The 18,008-nt window shown below is 40.9% G+C and overlaps 1 protein-coding gene across 1 annotated transcript in view; it reads right to left on the bottom strand.

Annotated features, from left to right (window-relative positions):
* The window catches only part of NELL1 (neural EGFL like 1), a gene marked incomplete at both ends in the record, with an annotated part of 311,518 nt that overhangs the window by 115,510 nt on the left and 178,000 nt on the right, over positions 1–18,008 (bottom strand). The window lies entirely within an intron of this gene.

Genomic DNA, 18,008 nt, shown 5'->3' with positions numbered 1-18,008 from the left:
CACACTTTTACACTGGTGGATTTACAGTTTTGTTCCATGGAATCAAAAGGATGCAGTGAAATTTCTTAAAACCTTACAAAGGATAAGAGACAATCAAAAATCAGCATCTGGAGTCCTCCTCTGTAGTCTTCATTTATGCAATTGCAACCATCAAGCTGAGAGGAAAAAGGTATCCCTTTTGGAATTAAAGATTTGATTAAATACAGCAGTGAATAAAGGGTGTTCAAAGGATTACAGACTAAATTTAGCCTTCTACAGACCACAGACAGAGGTAGTGCTTCTAAATCACGAGCAAAACACTCATTTTTACAGACTCTGAATTAAGCCTTTTGGAAGAACCTCTCCACTAAGAGCAACAGGATCAGAGGCTTTGCTAGGGCCAAGTTAAGCTCCACAATGCCCTCGCTTTGCTATAGATTAGAATGACAGCCCATTTCAAGATAACTCAAGAGAAATATGAATTTGAATGGTGGATTCCAAGGAACCCTCTAAACCAAATACTTCTGCAATACCGTTGATAACTATTTGCAGAACATGTCCCTGACGCATGTTTTCTAGTTTTCAAATGCATTTGACAACAGAATAATATGGATTGCAACTATTCTCTTTGAAAGAACATCAAAGTGATAGAACATCATATGCTCACTCTTTGCTTTTAGCAAGAAACTCTCATACACACTCATTCCAAAGTGCCTGGCTTCAGCTGATAAATTCAGCTTATATTTATGCTATTAGTCTATGCTGGTCCAGAGCTCTGCTTAGGAATTCCCCTCACCTCCTCTCCAGTATTCAGACACCTCTTACTCTGAATGCCAGGCTGCTTCACAGGCTGCCTGCTCTCTCCTTCAGATTTGAATGACCTGTACTACAGCCTGAATCTTGCCATTCTGGTCTCAGGGTGCTCAGAGCGCTGGGTCAGACAGAAAATCTTCCAGTGAAGAGCTTAGCAGGCAGTTGAAGCTGAATGCTGTTTTCTTTTAAGACATACCCTCTCCATAATGTCTCCCTAGTTATTGCTACTAGCTTGCATGTGTTTATATTCAAATTAAACTGAAAATGTTTTTGTGACAAACTCCTACACAGACAACAACATTCCTACTCAAACAATTGCCAAAATTAGCTGATTACCTGCTCAGCACTTCAGCTATCGACAAAAGATTTCCCAGCGCTAACGTGTTTTGCCAAAATACACATGAGATTGTACTCTGCTGTGTTGTTGTAGGACTTTGACAATGTAAATCAGCACATTTACCACTCCTGCAGATGTACAGATGTGACCATATCGAAAGAGTGAGCCCTGATAAAGCTGCTTTCCCACAATCACACTGAAAACAGAGGTCAGGTTTTCTCTCAACTGATATAATGTGAAGATTTAGGAACAAATCTGAACATGGGAACATCCTTCCTGGGACTTCCTGATGCTGCCAGCACAAGGAGGACTGAGATAAACTTATCTGCATGAGGAATCCCAAGATTTCTTAGCAGCAATACGGCTGCAACAATGGGAACTTTAAGTTTTTCCCTCGCGTGGAGATGTCTATAGATGATGCTGCTACAGGCCCAACAAGAATGAGAATGCATTGATTTTCTGGCAAGGTACAAAAACCTTTTAGTCCCAATGGAAAAATCTTTCAGATTCTGTCAGTAGGGAGTTAGCTCCGGTTTCCTTCTCCCTCACAAGAGACCATCCTTTGGAGCACTTGGTGTTTAATTGGGAAGCAAGCATGGGAAGTGAGCTTATGTTTTGTCTAAACGCAAAGGAGACTATGACTAATTTCAAAGAACGTGCCCCATTCCAGCACTTCAGGCGGAATCTGCTGCTCCTTTAATGTTCTGGTAAATATTATGAGACTGACAGCAATCAAACACGGGAAGAGAAGGACACTGAAACAAGTGAAAGGAGTCACAAACAGCATCATTCCAAAGCACCAGTGAGGGGAGAGCTGAGACAAAAATCTCAAAAATCTTATCTTACCTTGACTATTTCCCTTTCAGCTGAAAGTGAGAAGCACAGGAAAGAGGACTTGAAAAAGTCTTCTTTATTTTATACACACACACATATATACATGTAGATGTAAATAAATATGCTGCCATGCTCAGGAATGAAACTGTCAATATTAAGTGTGAATGAAGTCATCCATCACTCTGTGACTTCTATTTGTTATATTATACAGACAAAAGGAGCTTACAAACAAAGACAAAAAGAACTGGCAGCTTGATAAGGACAGTACTGTGGGATGCAATTTCTTGACCCAAAACTCATTCCCCTGGATTATTAATATCCATTTCAGGAAACAGGTACCATTTCAGAGGAACAGTTACAACAGCAACACCACTCTTTGGTTACAAGCAAGTAGCTTGCTTATGAAATTTCTGAAAATTAGCTTCAGCATTAGTATTCCTATTACTCAGGAATCCTGGTCATTGCCACCTCTAATTCCATGCTTTGTCAGTGGTAAAGCCACAAGATCAGTTGCTTTCTTGTGCCTCTCGTATCCTCTATGAAGTGAGGATATCACAAGAAGAATCAAATATCAACACCTGGATTACCTTCTACTTAATCTATTTTCCCTACAAGCAGACATGAGGTATATGAAAAGACACATCATCTCTGAAGCTTCAGCTCATCTGTCCCTGTTTCCAAGCCACCAAGTCACAGCTAATACACAAAATACAAATTTAAACCTATTTGCATAAAAACCTTCTAGAATTCCCAAAAGCTTTCATGAACTTTTCCCAAACTCCTCAAGAGTACCTTATTTTTGTTGAACTTGCATCAGGCCAGCTTGCGAAGCAAAGACTATGAAGTCCATTCTTTCCCCAGCATTTATCTGAGCACTCGGAAGATCACTGGGTGGAAATTAGTCCTCCTTTTAGGAAACCCTATCATCGCCACCGGTGTGGTCTGATTCAGTGCAATCATGACCTGTATCAACTGTGGGTGTCCTCTATGCACACATTAAGCTGTGTTACGATTTAGAAGAGCCTTCATAGACTCATAGAAGTGTTTGGGTTGGAAGCGACCTTAAAGCTCATCCAGTTCCAGCCCCCTGCCACAGCAGGGACACCTTCCACTAGACCAGGTTGCTCCAAGCCCTGTCCAACCTGGCCTTGAACACTGCCAGGGATGGGGCAGCCACAGCTTCTCTGGCAACCTGTGCCAGCACCTCACCACCCTCACAGGGAAGAGCTTCTGCCTAAGATCTCATCTCAGTCTCTCCTCTGTCAGGTTAAAGCCATTGCCCCTTGTCCTGTCCCTACAGGCCCTTGTCCAAAGCCCTTCTCCAGGTTTCTTTTAGCCCCTTTAGGCGCTGGACTCTGCTCTAAAGTATCCCCTGAGCCTTCTCCAGGCTGAACAATCCCAGCAATCTCAGCCTGTCTCCAGTGCAGAGCTGCCCCAGCCCTCAGAACATCTTTTATTTTAAACCAAAATCTCTAAAAAAAACTTTTATGTGAAGAAGGTGTCACTGGAAAGTCAGCCCTGGGTAACTGCTTGCCTCGGAAAACTGAAACTGCATCAACTTGAACCAATCCCCACTCTGACAGCACTGCAGCTCTGGGACACTGATGCTTACAGGTGTGGGTAGCATTACATGGTGGCACATGCACAGTGGCTGAAGTATTACAGTTGTCTCTGCTTTATTCACAGGGAACCTAATAAAACTCAGTTTATCTTGATGATTAGAATACTCAGGAGTGTCTGACAGAATCCATTCAGTACCACATGGCCTTAAAGAGATAACAATCACAGAAAGCAAAGTTAATTCCCCAGAAAATAGTTTCTGGTAGATGTGTAGTTGCACATCCTGTTATAAGAAGCACCAATGCATCTTACAAATAGCAGAAAACCCGAACACAGACTGTTCATGTAATCACATTGATTTTAGGGCACACACAGTATCATCTTTTTCCTGAAATCCCAGAGAAGAAACTAGTCACAGTACAACAGGAAAACACAGGCTGTCCCCTGATGAAGTCTCAATAACATAAAATGAGTAAGAAACTGCTGAAACAAGTGAAATTACCAAAGTGACATAGAGAGCTATGATTACCCTGTAACCCCCCACTGCTGTGCCTGCTTGAGGCAGAGGCACCCCAACCAAGCCAACACTGCAGCACACCAACATCTGCAGCATCAGCAGCCAAAAATGACTACGGACATAGGTAAAAAATAATAGTTGGCAAGTACCTGGCACAGCAGAATACCAAAAACATGACTAAACTCCACACTACCAACAGAACATTCCCTACAAAGACCAAGCCTCTGCTAGCAACTGTATTAGCTGCACCTTGAGCAACAGCAGAATCATCAGTCATGATGCATGTCAGCTGTGAAGCCACTGGGTCAGATTTTGAACAGACCTTTAGCTTTCTTCAAAGCACAGGCTCCTCTTTAAGTTGATAAAGTGTCTGCAGGCTGTACAGCTCCTGCACACCTCAAATATTCAGCTGCTCCTGCATTAACATGTAACCTGCTGATGGCTGAGCACTTCAAATATAAATAGCAATATTCCAACAAGGACAAAAAAGTAAGCAACCCTCAGGCACCCCTATTTCTGTAACATCTTCCATACCCTTATTCGTTTAACCAAATCTTACTGAAGAATGACATAACTGTTTTGTGATTCTGGAAAAATACCTTCTGTGATGGGCTAACCAGAGCTAGAAGAATGCAGCAGGAAAAGCAGGAAAAGGGGTGGTTGTCTGCAGGAAAAGATGTTGTCTGCCTGAGGTGATATATTGTGCATAAAGCCACCCACACCATATTGCAAAACTGTTTGTAAGTAAAAACAACCACATATAAATCATTCAGAACACATGCAAAGTAAAAAAGGGATTTGTTTGGCATGGATTTATACAGACAGATGCACAAATACCCAAACGCATAAATAAACAATTACAGGTAAATACACATTTTCTCTGTTCCTGTGTAAACGAAATGGAGTGTTTGGGAAAGGTTCCAGGCAGCTCTGACAATGAGCATCAGAAGAACTGTCAGTAATCAAAGATGGCCCATTTACTTTGACATTTTGAGTATTATGAATATCCACATTTTTACTAAAGAGATCTTTTCAATGAACTCTTTCTCTATTCATTATACAGGAGGAAGATGGCCTTGGCTTATACTTTGTGTGCGTATTTTTTAAAATGCATTTTTCAGAGGTACTGAAGAATTTCCAGGATACTTCTGCTTTCCCATGCTGAAAGAGATACCACCATTGGACTTACTCGATTCGGATGGGCTCTAAAGGCAGAATCTACCCACGCACCCTGTATATGCTTGGAATAACTCAAGTGTTTGTAGTGTTGCACACTTGGTCTAAAATATTTAATAGAAAATTAGAACCATAGATTGAAAATATGCAGCAACCAACAAATAGTAAACCTGAGAACCTTTTGATCAAGAGTCATAACTAAGTGTAGCATCAGGATCGCCTTCCCTGCGCAGTTCAAAAGCCCATACTGGATTTCAAACTTAGGATTTCTAAAATGTACATTTGATACAGGATTCATTTTTCAGTGCTGACATTTTTATCTTTATTCCCTTTAAATAGGTATGCTCTTCAAAAAAGGCCTCACATTGGAATGCAATTACTGGAGACATATCCCATGGAATGGTCTTTCACCACAGCTATTCCCAGTTCTCCTTACAAGAAAAGGCCCCAGTTTAAACATGCTTACAAGATGGAAACTATTTTCTTATTGTAAGGGTCTTCTTCAATTAGTTCCTCAAAGCCTTCATACTTGAATAATGAAACATTCCTCTTTGGAAAACACTATCAGAAGATTCTGACTATTGCCTTGGGAGGCATGGTTTAGTGTGAGGTGTCCCTGCCCATGGCAGGGGGGTTGGAACTTGATGATCTTAAGGTCCTTTCCAACCCTAACTATTCTATGATTCTATGATTCTGACTTTTACAGCAATGAAAGGAAATCTAAGTTGTTCTCTACACTGATGAGATGACAGTCACCTTCTGGGTTATGTAACCACAAAGGCAGCAAACATTTCTATACACTATCAGCCTGACAATAGAGAGGCAACTCACTGACGGAACAGTGATCCATCAGCTGCCCCCATTGTTTATGAATACAGAGGCCATTTGTACAGAATCCAGGCCCTAATGTAAAATTAATCAGCTCTCTAGCAACAGTCAAGCAATAGCCTTTGGAAACTCAGAAAGGAGAAAGCCATCTCTCCAAGTTCTTTTAAAGGAAGCAATGCTTTGTTGCATGGCATTAGGATTTGGATGTCTATGTAACAACTATGGCTTTCAAAAGAAGAGATTAAAAAATTGAATTTAGGAAGAGTTGTGGACTGAGTGGAATCAGGATTTCAGCTCCTAAGAAGTTCTGATAAAAGGGATGGCTTTTAAAGAGACTGAATAAAGGGAAGCATCATTCAGAATACACAGGAAGAATCTGCACCAGCAAACCAGGGCAATTAGAAACAAGCTGCACACATCAAACAAGGAATGACACTGCAGATGGGAAGCTGGTGACAGGTAACAGCTAATTGCAAACTCACACAGCCCCAGGGGTGGGGAGAAATCTCTATTTTCCCCTACATACAAAAATTAAAGAAAAAAAGTCAAGTCTATTTATGCCACTCAGAACTTCAGACGTACAAGCTCACACTGTCCATTTCCACACAGAAACAGGAAGGAGGAACAGGGTGCAGAACAGAAAAGCTGTTGCTTGACATAAGGACATGCTGCAACTTCAGCCTTATGAGGAGTTAAACATGCAAATACTGCAGAAATACCAGATTTGCCATTCTTTCAATAAGAAATTATTTTTTGTAATTTATGACACAACGAACAGCTCATGGTGTTAAACATGAAATTATTTAGACTACATTCTCAAAGAGTAGGCACATGCTACTTGTGGGTCATTAGCAAGAAATAGTGGGATTTAATGTGAATATAAAATTCTACATGTGCACCCAGCTGCCTCTCTGAATAAAACCTCTTGAATGTTTCTTTTTTATTTAGAAGCAAAATTCTTTCTTGGCTTTCTGGCACCTGGTTAGATTTGAGTCACATTCACCTACCTACAGTCAAGTTCATTTTATAAACTACTAATGGAAGCCATGCTTATTCTTTTTATTCTACTTTGTTCTACTTTATTATAATGAACTCATCTTTCTCCAACTGTCTAGAAAACAATATAATAAAATAATAAGATTCATGTTGCTAAACTGGTATTTAGAGAGAAACCCTGAGATTTGTCTCCAGGATTCAATTTCAACATTAATTATTAGTTGGTTTAGTTTAGATGTTCACACCACCACAAAATCTTCTTTGTAGTTGTATATTAGAAATCATAAACAAAACCAATGTAATCTTATCCATGCATTTACCATGTATCACAACTAACATGATACATGGATATATCTATGGGAAAATGCAAAAAAGAAAATAAGAAAGCAAAGCAAAAAGAGGAAAATCTGAGAAAGTCACATTCTGAAAAACTCTGTTTCAGGCTTGGACACATTGACACTGATAAGAAGGTACCCAATATTAGAGCAAACCAGCATTGAACAAACTAGGTCAAAACTAGAAAACTCAGGAATCACTGGAATCATCCATCATTCCTTCCTTTCCAGTTACATTTTATGTCCCAAATCTTTTAAAGTGTGTTTCAGTCGAGTAGACATGTCAAATTAGTAAATAATATTATAATAATGTTATTAATGTAGAACAGCTACTAGATTGCTAGTGTGAAGATTCACAGTATCAAGGGGGTGTTTGACATTGAATTTCCATGTCATATGTACTAGGGAAACATTAACAATATTGACATGTACAGAAAGTTCAGAAGGTACCCTTAACAAACAAGCAGGCTGATAATAAAACAGCAATCCACCTGACTTGCTCTCAGTTTACACTGGATGCTTTGCTGCAGGTTTGTGGGCTTCTTTTTGAAAGCCAGATTATTCATGTTTGGATGCAGTACTGTCCAGTTGTTTAATGCTGAGAAGTAATCTCAAGAAAAAGATCAGTATTTCAACACTACACACTAGGACAGCTCATGTGAATGTGCCAGAGGATTAATAATCAAGTAGTTTGCACAGAGAATCACTGAATCAACGAGGTTGGAAAAGACCTTTAAGATCATCAAGTCCAACCCCGGGACTTGCCAAGTCCACCACTACGTCTTCCATCTCAACATATTTCTCGCCTAACAAAAACATAAGGCAACTTGTCATTAGCAATGTGAATCTTTGATTCTGAAACCTGGCAAACAACTCTGTGGAGCACAACTGTGGAGAAAGGCATCAAATTCAGTTCAGACCAGATTTAGACAAGAAATTCATTACAAGAGTTTGGAGAGGTCTGCATGTAGCGGATTGAGAGATGCAAACTAAAGAATTCCAGTAAGAAAGAAACCACACTCCATTATCAGAAAAAAAAAAAAAAAAAAAAAAGCTTTTTTGCTATCTTGATGCTTTCAAGCATTGGGAAATTCATCCCATCAAAAGAATGAAGTCTTTTCCAAGGACACTTTTTCACCGAGGAAGGAGCTGACATTCCGTATCCTGAAAGCTCACTCTGTTCAGAGCTGTCTCACAGACACAGTACTTGACACCAGTCATACTCTCATGCCTGAATTGTAACACATACCAACATTTTGTAATAGGAACATGCTAAGCAATAGGATCATCTTTCTTATTATTATGGGATATTCAACTTCTAACACACTCCCTATCTTTTCTGCAAAACAGTTAAGCACCAAGGCATTGGGCTTCATGAGGGACCTTGATTGTGTATATTAAGTTCTATATTTGTAAACCACTAGTTACTCCAAATTAGAGTCTAAGTAGTAATTGCTTTTCTTGACATGGTTACAAAGCAGAGAATGTCATACATAAAGCAAATAAAGCCTGAAGTCATTGTGATGTACCACAATGCGCAAGAGCAACTGCACAGCTCCAGCTGGACTGGAACACTGACATTAATATTGATAGAGGAATGGTAAAAAACAAACTGAAACACTTGTAGGAAGTTCTTCTCTAAATCACAGGACATGCACTTGGGAAAATAAAGAAATCCCACATAATGACAGTATCTGACAAAAAAATGAGACTCCATTTCACAATTGCCACTGCCTAATTTACCAGTGTCAGGAGAGATGCCTGTTACCATCACACCTGAAGATACAGTTTAATTTTGCCTCTGTGCTGTTAGAAGCTGAATATGGTCCAAGTACCTGTATTGCACTGGAAAAAAAAAAAAAAATGCTAAAGCAATATGTGCTGATTTATTTATATAGCAATAGAACTGAATCTAAAAGGAGAGGCTTCTTTGTACCCATAAAACCGTGAAAGCTGCATATTTTACAAAGTTGATATCAGAACCTCATCTTTCAGGTATTTTCAGTTCAACAATAGCTGCAAGCTCTATTTTGCACAAATCTCAAAAAAAACTAATGCAAAAAGGATGAAATAGACCTTGGGATGCAATTTTTAGCCAACATTTCATTGTGACTTGATGAACTTGTATTGGTGACACAAGCTCAAAACAGTTTTGGCTTTCAGAACCATTTCCACATAAAACAAAATACGTACCCATTTCAACCTTGCACAAAACTCTATTAGTGCTATTGCAATATAGTAAGGTGGAATTGTTTCTAAATGAGTCCACATGTGACAGATGTGCCAATCTGCTGATACAAGAACACATAAACTCACAGTAAAGGGTTTGAAGCAGAGTTCAAGTATAATAAGGACAGAACACATATTATTTCTTTGCTCTCATCAGAGATGCAATGAGAGGGTTTGCAGAGCGTTGGAGTGTGGATTACAGGTGATAGGAAAGTCACAAAGACTTGACACACTTGTGCCAGTGTTCAGTTTCCAAAGTTAGAGCGGAGCATGCAAATTTGCAGCAGCTGCTAGAAAATGCTAAGACAAAAGCTAGAAAGATTCTAATACGATGGTAGTGTTATAAAGCAGGTAATGGAACAAATTAAGAGGGTGGGAGAACTCCACTGGTAAGAAAGTTCTTTGGCTGGTTTCTCACTGCCATCAGCATCTTCAACATGCTGTTGTAACCTGTAATAGTTACTCTGGTAATGTCAATCTGTGTATGCTTTGCCACAGTACCAACTTGTTACTGGATGAAGCAAGTGAAACTCTGCATTGACAACGAGGTACAAGAACTGAGGTTGGCCAAATGCCTGCTGCCACAGTCAAGGGCAAGACTGGGTTGGCCTCTGTGTTTGCCACCAAGAAGAACCTTTAGCTCCGCTGTTGGCTGCAACCCAGCAGGCGTGGAGCGGTGGGGACACATGCCATGCCAGACCTTGATGGGAGGGGATGGCCTCCCCTGTTATCAGAGAGACATCCAGGAGAAAAAGGGCAGACCCAGCAGCCTGTGATTGACCTATGTTGAAGAAATATGGAAACATGCTAAGATCTTACACATGGTGTATGAGGATGGGCAAGCCTTTTGGCTGGACAATTTATTAGGTGAATGGGGACTGACAGGTTGGCTAGTTGCTCTAGTAAGAGGTGGACTAATGGTGTTTATTGTCATTTTAACGATTTTGGTTTTGTTGCTGTGTATTTTTAATGTATCCAACGAATGATTATGAGTGCTACAAAGCGTGTTTGGCTTGTATAAAAACAAAAAGGCGGAGACGTGGATGACTTTCTGGCAAAGAACGGCCATGTACCCAGATCAGCAAGTGCCTACGTGGAGTCGGACTTGAACCAAGGGACAACAAAAGCTGAAGGAATCCCAGCAAGATAAGAAGGAACTGACAAATGCTACTATGCTTGCACTAAGTGGGCTCTTGACTGATGTTGATAGTGTTCGTCATGCCACCTTACAAATAGGGCAGCAATCGACTTTTTATTGTTGGCACAGGGGCATGGTTGTGCTGAATTTGAGGGGATGTGCTGCACGAATTTGTCAGATCATTTGGAATCAATTTATAAGAGCATACAACAATTGAAAGAGGGGGTTAAACGGCTAACGAAAGATGATGGATGGAGTAACTATATTATGTGCGTTAGTTTTATTTGTATTAGTAGCAAGTTATATGTTGCGGTGTGTGATATCTATGGTTAAGAGAAATGTAACATCCATCTGGTTTGCTCAAAAACAAAAAGAGGGAACTGTGGAGTGGCTAAGAGACGGTGGACATTTCATGACCAACCCAGATGTCTTAGCCTTAGGAGATGGTGGTTATGAAGAATACAGCTGAACAATCGACATGTGGGCAATCCCAGCTGTTTGGTCTTGGCCAAGCTCTGAGTTAAGTTGCAAGGCCTGAACTCAAGTTACCCAGGCTGCAAGGCCTAGCCTTAGGTTACTAAAGGACAGTTACGTGCAGTAGAATAAGGAACTTGGCGTTTGCTCAAGGCTAACAAGATGTGGGAGCGGGATGGTGAAACTGCAAGTTATGTGAGAAAGGTAGCGAATGGATAATTTTAGCTAGCTTGTTATCTGCTTCAAAATGTGTGGACTGCACTTCTGAGCCAATCACAATCTATATTGCTTACGTCTAGCCAATAGCAGTTCAATTTCTGGAAGCATATACTGTAGCTACTGTGCTGCGACAGTGATCTGCGGACCCCATTAGCCATTGAGGCTACGATGGAGTGTGCGCAAGTCCTTTTTCAGGCTTTGTCTGAGCGAGCTGCTGAAATTTGCCCAAATCACTGTAACAGTCATTCGCACATCCCTGGACTCCTGACTGAAGGTAACAATAGTGCAGACCGTGTTGCACAAGGTCTGCCAGTCCCTGACTGTTGCGCTCCAGTTTTTATGCGTTATTTACATGTCACGGTTGATACCTGTAGCAGTGTCATCTTGGCTACGGCACAACGCAAGCAAGACACTAAAGCGGCCATTTTGCATTGGCGCGAGGTCATGGCGATTTCGGGAGTCCCTAGCCAGATCAAGACCGACAACGGTCCAGCATATTCAAGTCAACTGGTGGCTTCATTTTTATGACAGTGGGGCATTGAACAGAAGACCGGTTGTCCTCATAACAGCACTGGCCAAGCTATCGCCGAACGCGCACACCGGACTCTGAAAGCTCGCCTCAGGTGTCTTGAGGCGGGGGAGTCTGTACCCGGGGAAACTCCTGCAGTCCGTGTGCGCCGACTTTTACTTTCTGCGCTGACTAGTTTAAATCAATTCTCGCGTGGATCAAGTGAACAATCCCCGATGAGCTCGCACTTTGCTCCACCTCTAGACAAACCCCTGTATCCACAGGTACGGGTGAAAGATCCTCAAAAGGGTAAGATAGGTCCATTTGCCCTACGTGCTCACGGGCGGGGCTGTGCCTGTGTGGAGGGGGAGACTGGGCTACGCTGGGTACCGGCAAAATGGTTATTACCGTATTTGTAGTTGTGTCTGTAAGTGTGTATTTGAGCTATGTTTTACAGGTGGTGATTGGCGCTCGGCTGTATCTGGGAGAGAGTGATGGAAAGAGGTGTGAAATGACATCCATGGCCCTTGTGTGTCCAGATGACTTCACTCACGGATCCAGTCACGACGTGCCTTACGAACTTTGTAGCCGGCTGTTGAATACGACATCACTCAGGCCGGAAACACCTGCGTATAGGTCCCTTTAGGCTGACGCTCTGTGTTTATTAGTATTGGGATGTTTGTTTCCTTCTTGTTTGATTATGTAATACGCACCATGTTTGAATACTTAGTGGCACAAACCTTTCTTACTTGGTTAATTAGAGTTATAAGTTGTTATCTGGAATAGCTGTTAAAACCCTGAGTTTTCTAGTCTTGAGGCAGGGGAAATATAGGGATTGGTGCACGGACGGGAAGCTGCTAGGAGGGACAGGAACCAGCTGACTCTGGGGAGGTGCTTGGGTGGCAAATATAAGGAATTCTAACTGCGCAATAAATCGTTGATGACCCGCATTCCATGAATGCTCTATGTCTCAGCCCTAGTTCGGAGGGAACTAGTGCTTCCGTCCCTCACCACACGAGTAGCGAGAAACTACAGAGGTTTTTAAAAATGGATGTCTAAAAACTGGCTTCTAAGGCAGGAATACTAAACTGTTTGCTCTCTGAGTGCTGAAAACCTTCCTTCTGCTGATGTGTTTAACTGGGACACTTGAAAAATAAAAGGAAAAAAGGACCAAGAAGTGATTGTAATTCTTTATGTCACTCCTGTGTATTAGCCCCCAGTTTACTCTTTTAGCCTCACAAAAACACCTAGAGATTTGTACATGGAAGGAAGTGATCAAATTGTTTCACTCCTTCAAGAGTGCAACTTCAGCATTATATTTACTCTCAACACACTGAATCGATTTTTAGTTGAGAGCAGAAATGGCAACTAGTGCATTATCATTTCCTAAGGCACCTCTGCTTTTCCCTGGAGATACTCTACCATAACAGTGATCACAATAGACTGTATTTGTCATATGAGATCTGGCAAGATCATAACCTGAGTTCCTTGGGCTGCAGCTATACCTTCATGTATCAGCAAAACACTACACAGCCTGAAGATTCCACTGCTGAGCCCAAAGACAGATCAAACAGCATCAGTACGCTGTGCATGGCTCAGGCTTTCACAACTGACTTACCGAAGAATAACACCACAATTTTCTTGGCTGTTCATCATTTAAGTTAATAAAAATTATCTAGATAAATACGCACACCATCCATGAGACCAAGAAAATGCATGGTCGGGTGATGTTCACTCAAACAGGGAATTCTTCTCTGCTTCAAATACATTAAAGAAGTCACAGACAGTCACAGGAAAATGATGACAAGCAGCATGTACTGCTATCCAAGAAAAACTGGGATTTACATAGACGATTAACCAAGAAAACTGAGGATGAAAGGTGTCTTTTCTTAAAAAACAAAACAAACAAACAAAAAAGCCAAAAAAAACCTTCAAACATAATTTTAGGGAGGCCTGAGCCAGTAACTTGAAGTACCCAAAATCACCACCCACCATGAAAAACACTGCAGGAATACACCAGCCCTCAGCCCTAGGGGCTGAAGCCACATTCCTTTTCTGGCTCCTTCAGCAGTGTTAACCAGGGACTGACTCACAAATTGCTACCCAAAACCTCTCTGCTGTGAGTACCAGGATGCTGCATTAAGCCTTTGGCAAAGCAGGACATAATCAGAAGGGAAGCAAAACACCACGTGTGAGGAATGTCTGCAAGAATAAGCTCACAGAAGAAGGCAACATGAATTCTGTGCTTAGCTCAAGTGCCTCATACTAACAAGACAGATCCATATATATGCACCCAGTGCAACAGAGAAAGTGGGGTTAAATGACCACAAATCATGAAGGAAGCATAAGCTTCAGGAGGAAGATTAGAACGTTTCACCAGAAAAAGTGAGACAGAAGTCAAATGAGAGAGAAAATGAGATATGAGCATCAAGCAATGGTGAACTTGGAAACAACAAGTTTCTTGTTCACGTGAAACAATCTCCACAGAGCATGTGTAGCTATGCTTACCTCGTGCTATTGTACTGCTTAAAATCTAATTCCAGCACATATTCCAGGGAAGAAAAGCAGGATTAAACAGAGCACTCCAGCTCAGAAAAGGAAGCAATGATACTGTTAGCTAAACAGAGCACAGATCTTTCTGCAGAACATGTCCAGAGGAAAAAGCATGATCCAGGAGTAAGAACACCTGGAACAATCTCAACTCCACCCCTCTCCCCATTAATAGACTACATGACTTGGTGACTAAAGCACTTCTGCCATCTCTTCTGTAAAGAAATGGTTATAAAGGTGTTATGTCAATGCAAAACTCATTTGATATAATTGTTTACCAATATATATATTTGTTTACCAACAGACCAGATTGTTTACCAACAGACAAGAACAGGAAAGAGAACAGATTTTGAATACTGGAAACAAAAAGGTGGGAATCTAAGTGAAACCTGACATTTATCCCTGTTAGGTGCCAGATAAACATTATGACACACTGGAACACCATTGACATTTCAGGCATAGCTCGTATGCACAAAAGCTGGCAAAGCAAGAGACAATCTGAAAAGGGTTGCTGGTTATCACTGAATGAGACAAGCAATGGCTGAAACAGCCTGACAAAAGCCCATTGGGAAAGCGATAGATGTAAACTCACTGTCACAGGTTATGCATCAGATGGGCAATCACCGTAAAATCATTTGGAGGAAGGTGGCAGGAGGCACATACTCAGACATCAGCTTCACAAGAAATTTGTATTTCAAGAAATACAAAGATCAGCTGCTTTTATTATTTAAATGAAGACATGCTTTACCCATCAAATAATATTCCTGCTCTAGAAACTATCTACAACAGCAAATACTGCTGCAGCAAAGAGGTATTTGCTGTTCCAAAGCATCCAGAGCTCTACTGCACAAGGGCTGAAATCAGCACTAGATCACTACTAGTCAAGTGAATTTTTCCCACAGAAGACTGTGGAGCTTTGGATTATAAGTACTCCTCAGAAAGCCTGAATACACAGACAGCGCCTGCAGGACCACAGGGATAAATTCCCTGGAGAAAACCTAATGTCCCAAGCTCCTGTATACATAGCTCAGATGTCAGCAAGGCGCCCTCCATCCAGCCTACATCTTACACCAAGAGAAGCAGGAGCCTCATGCGAAACAGTCACAAGCACTCTGACACCACAGAAAGAGATCAGAGAATTAAGGTGTTAAAAACTAATAGAAATTTGAATAGTTAAATATTAACACCTGAATTCAGAAGGAGAAAAAAAGGATTTCTTTTTATCCTGATTTGACCCTGCATCCCAGGTGACTGAATGATGAAGACACATGAAACAAACCAGTGTAACAAAACGCTTGTCTGGAACCACAGACTGCATTTCAATGAGGTACGTCATGCCACTACACCCAGTAAAGTCACCTTCTGGGGCACAACTCATTGGGTTCACATGCAGTTTGGAGCATTAAGAGGATAAAGATGTTTTTCAAACATTTAACAAGAGGCAAGATAAGGTCAACCAGGAATAATCTGATAGCTGAAAAATTACACACAGACAGTATTGATTCTTTCAACTCTGCTGCAATGAGAGGAAAGGAATCTTTTTCAACCAGAAAGAGCTTTTCTAACTGATGTGTGTTTAGCATCCTAAAAAGTATTCACACTGGGAAAGATGAATGATGTATCCCCTGCCAGTGACCAGAGCAACACTGGCTCAAGTGCTGTATTTCTAAAGCGCTTACACAAAGCAGCCAGGCCAAGTAGGAGGAAAGGTTCAGCAGTCACCCCTACGAGAGACCTGAATGACAACACAGCCTGCTGTGAAGTTCTAACTCCTGCCAAGAACTGTGGGCCTTCAGAAACAGGCTGACACAACTCAGCAGATCCTTGCTGGAGGAGTCACAATAAAGGAATATAAGAAGAAAATCAGCATCGGGAGATCTCTCCTGTCCTTTTCACTAACACAACCCGTGAACCCACTAAAACAACTAGCACAATAAAGGGGAAATGTGTCTCAAAAAATTAGTATGTTTAACATGGACAAATGATGGCTTAAAACAAGCCTGTGCCATCCTGTAACGAAGAGTCAGGTACACGACATGTTCTCTAACTTCAGTGTTTCTCTGACACCTCACTGGCCCAAGAACCTACGAAGAAGTGGTACAGTTGGGCTGCATGAACTAATGGGTAGCTCCAGACCCAAAATAATTTCTATCTTTTGTTTCTAACATAAAGAACAGTGACAATTTTGGGCTCATGATCCTATTTCCCATTTTTGTTCTGAACAATTCATGGGGAAGATTTGTATTTTAGGCTTATTCTCATTGAAATAATTTGCACTATTACAGCCTGTGACTTGGTGTTGTAAGTTTTGCAAAAACCCTTTCAGAAAGCAACATTTGTTATTCTGTGATGCTGAGTGCCAGTTCTTGCTTGAGAAGGCACAACGTAAATTGCATAATAATAATAAAGCTAGACTGTATAATAATAATAGAGCTATCAAAAGAGGATCATTAGCTACAGCAGCAGCAGGATTACCATCTCATCCTGGGACAGGCTTTTGTCATTTTCTGTGTAGACTGGAAGGGATCACCACATCTCTGTTTAGTGCTGGTAAGCTAACCACTGGGCCACCCATAGAAACAGAACAGGATTAAAATATGATAAACAGCATTAAAGGAAAAAAAAAAAAAAAGAAAATGGGGTGGTCCTGAACTACATGTACGCAGGAGGATCCCTCTTAACTCAGTTTCTATCAGCTGTACAAAGAAAGAGGCAGTAGCATGGGAACAAGATATGAACTATTTCATTTGCCAGTGAGAAAAGATATAGGAGGACAAAGCCATGGAATGTCATACAATAGCATGCAAATAGCTTTAGAGTCTCTGAAAAAAAAATGAGCTAATGAATAACAAATGCAACTCACTATTAACAAAAAGTAGCAGATGCTCAGAAAGAATAAACTTGACCAAAAATGAATCGAGATGAACTAGAACAGAATATTTAACAGCATTCTCTGCAAAGAAAACACAAGTAACGTGTCATGTGCTGACTGAAAAGAATAAAAAGTGCAAGAATGGGGCTCTACAAGAACAACCGGAATTCTTGGAAAGTTTGCATATTTTTCCCAGTTATTATAAGAGAAAGATGAGAGAGCATCCACAAAGCAGAAGAGAATCAGGCACATTGTCTTCACTAATTCACAGATGTCAAGAAACTATAGAAAAAATGTAAATGTCATCATTATACAATGTCTGACATTGATACTGTAGTAAGGCTCAACGTTCCTGTCCTCCTACTGCAGTTATGTGCAGTTTAAGTGGTTTCATTTAAACACTTACAGGCAGTAAATTAAAAAAAAGGTAAGTTTACAGGAGCAAAAAGTCCCTGAAATAGGACTTTGTGTGTAATCTGTGCTTCATTGTAAAACGAAGGCAACTGATACACAAAAATACCAAGGCATCCAAGGCAGTTGTTTTAAAGGATCTTGAAGGATCCAAATGGAAATATCCTAGGACTACCATTAATATTCTTATTGTTAAGTACTCTCTGGCTGTTATTCTCTTCAATCAGGGGTA

Source organism: Psittacula echo, assembly GCF_963264785.1.
Source record: "Psittacula echo genome assembly, chromosome: 5".
Lineage (NCBI taxonomy): Eukaryota > Metazoa > Chordata > Aves > Psittaciformes > Psittacidae > Psittacula > Psittacula echo.
This window is presented reverse-complemented; position numbering and strand designations above follow the sequence as displayed.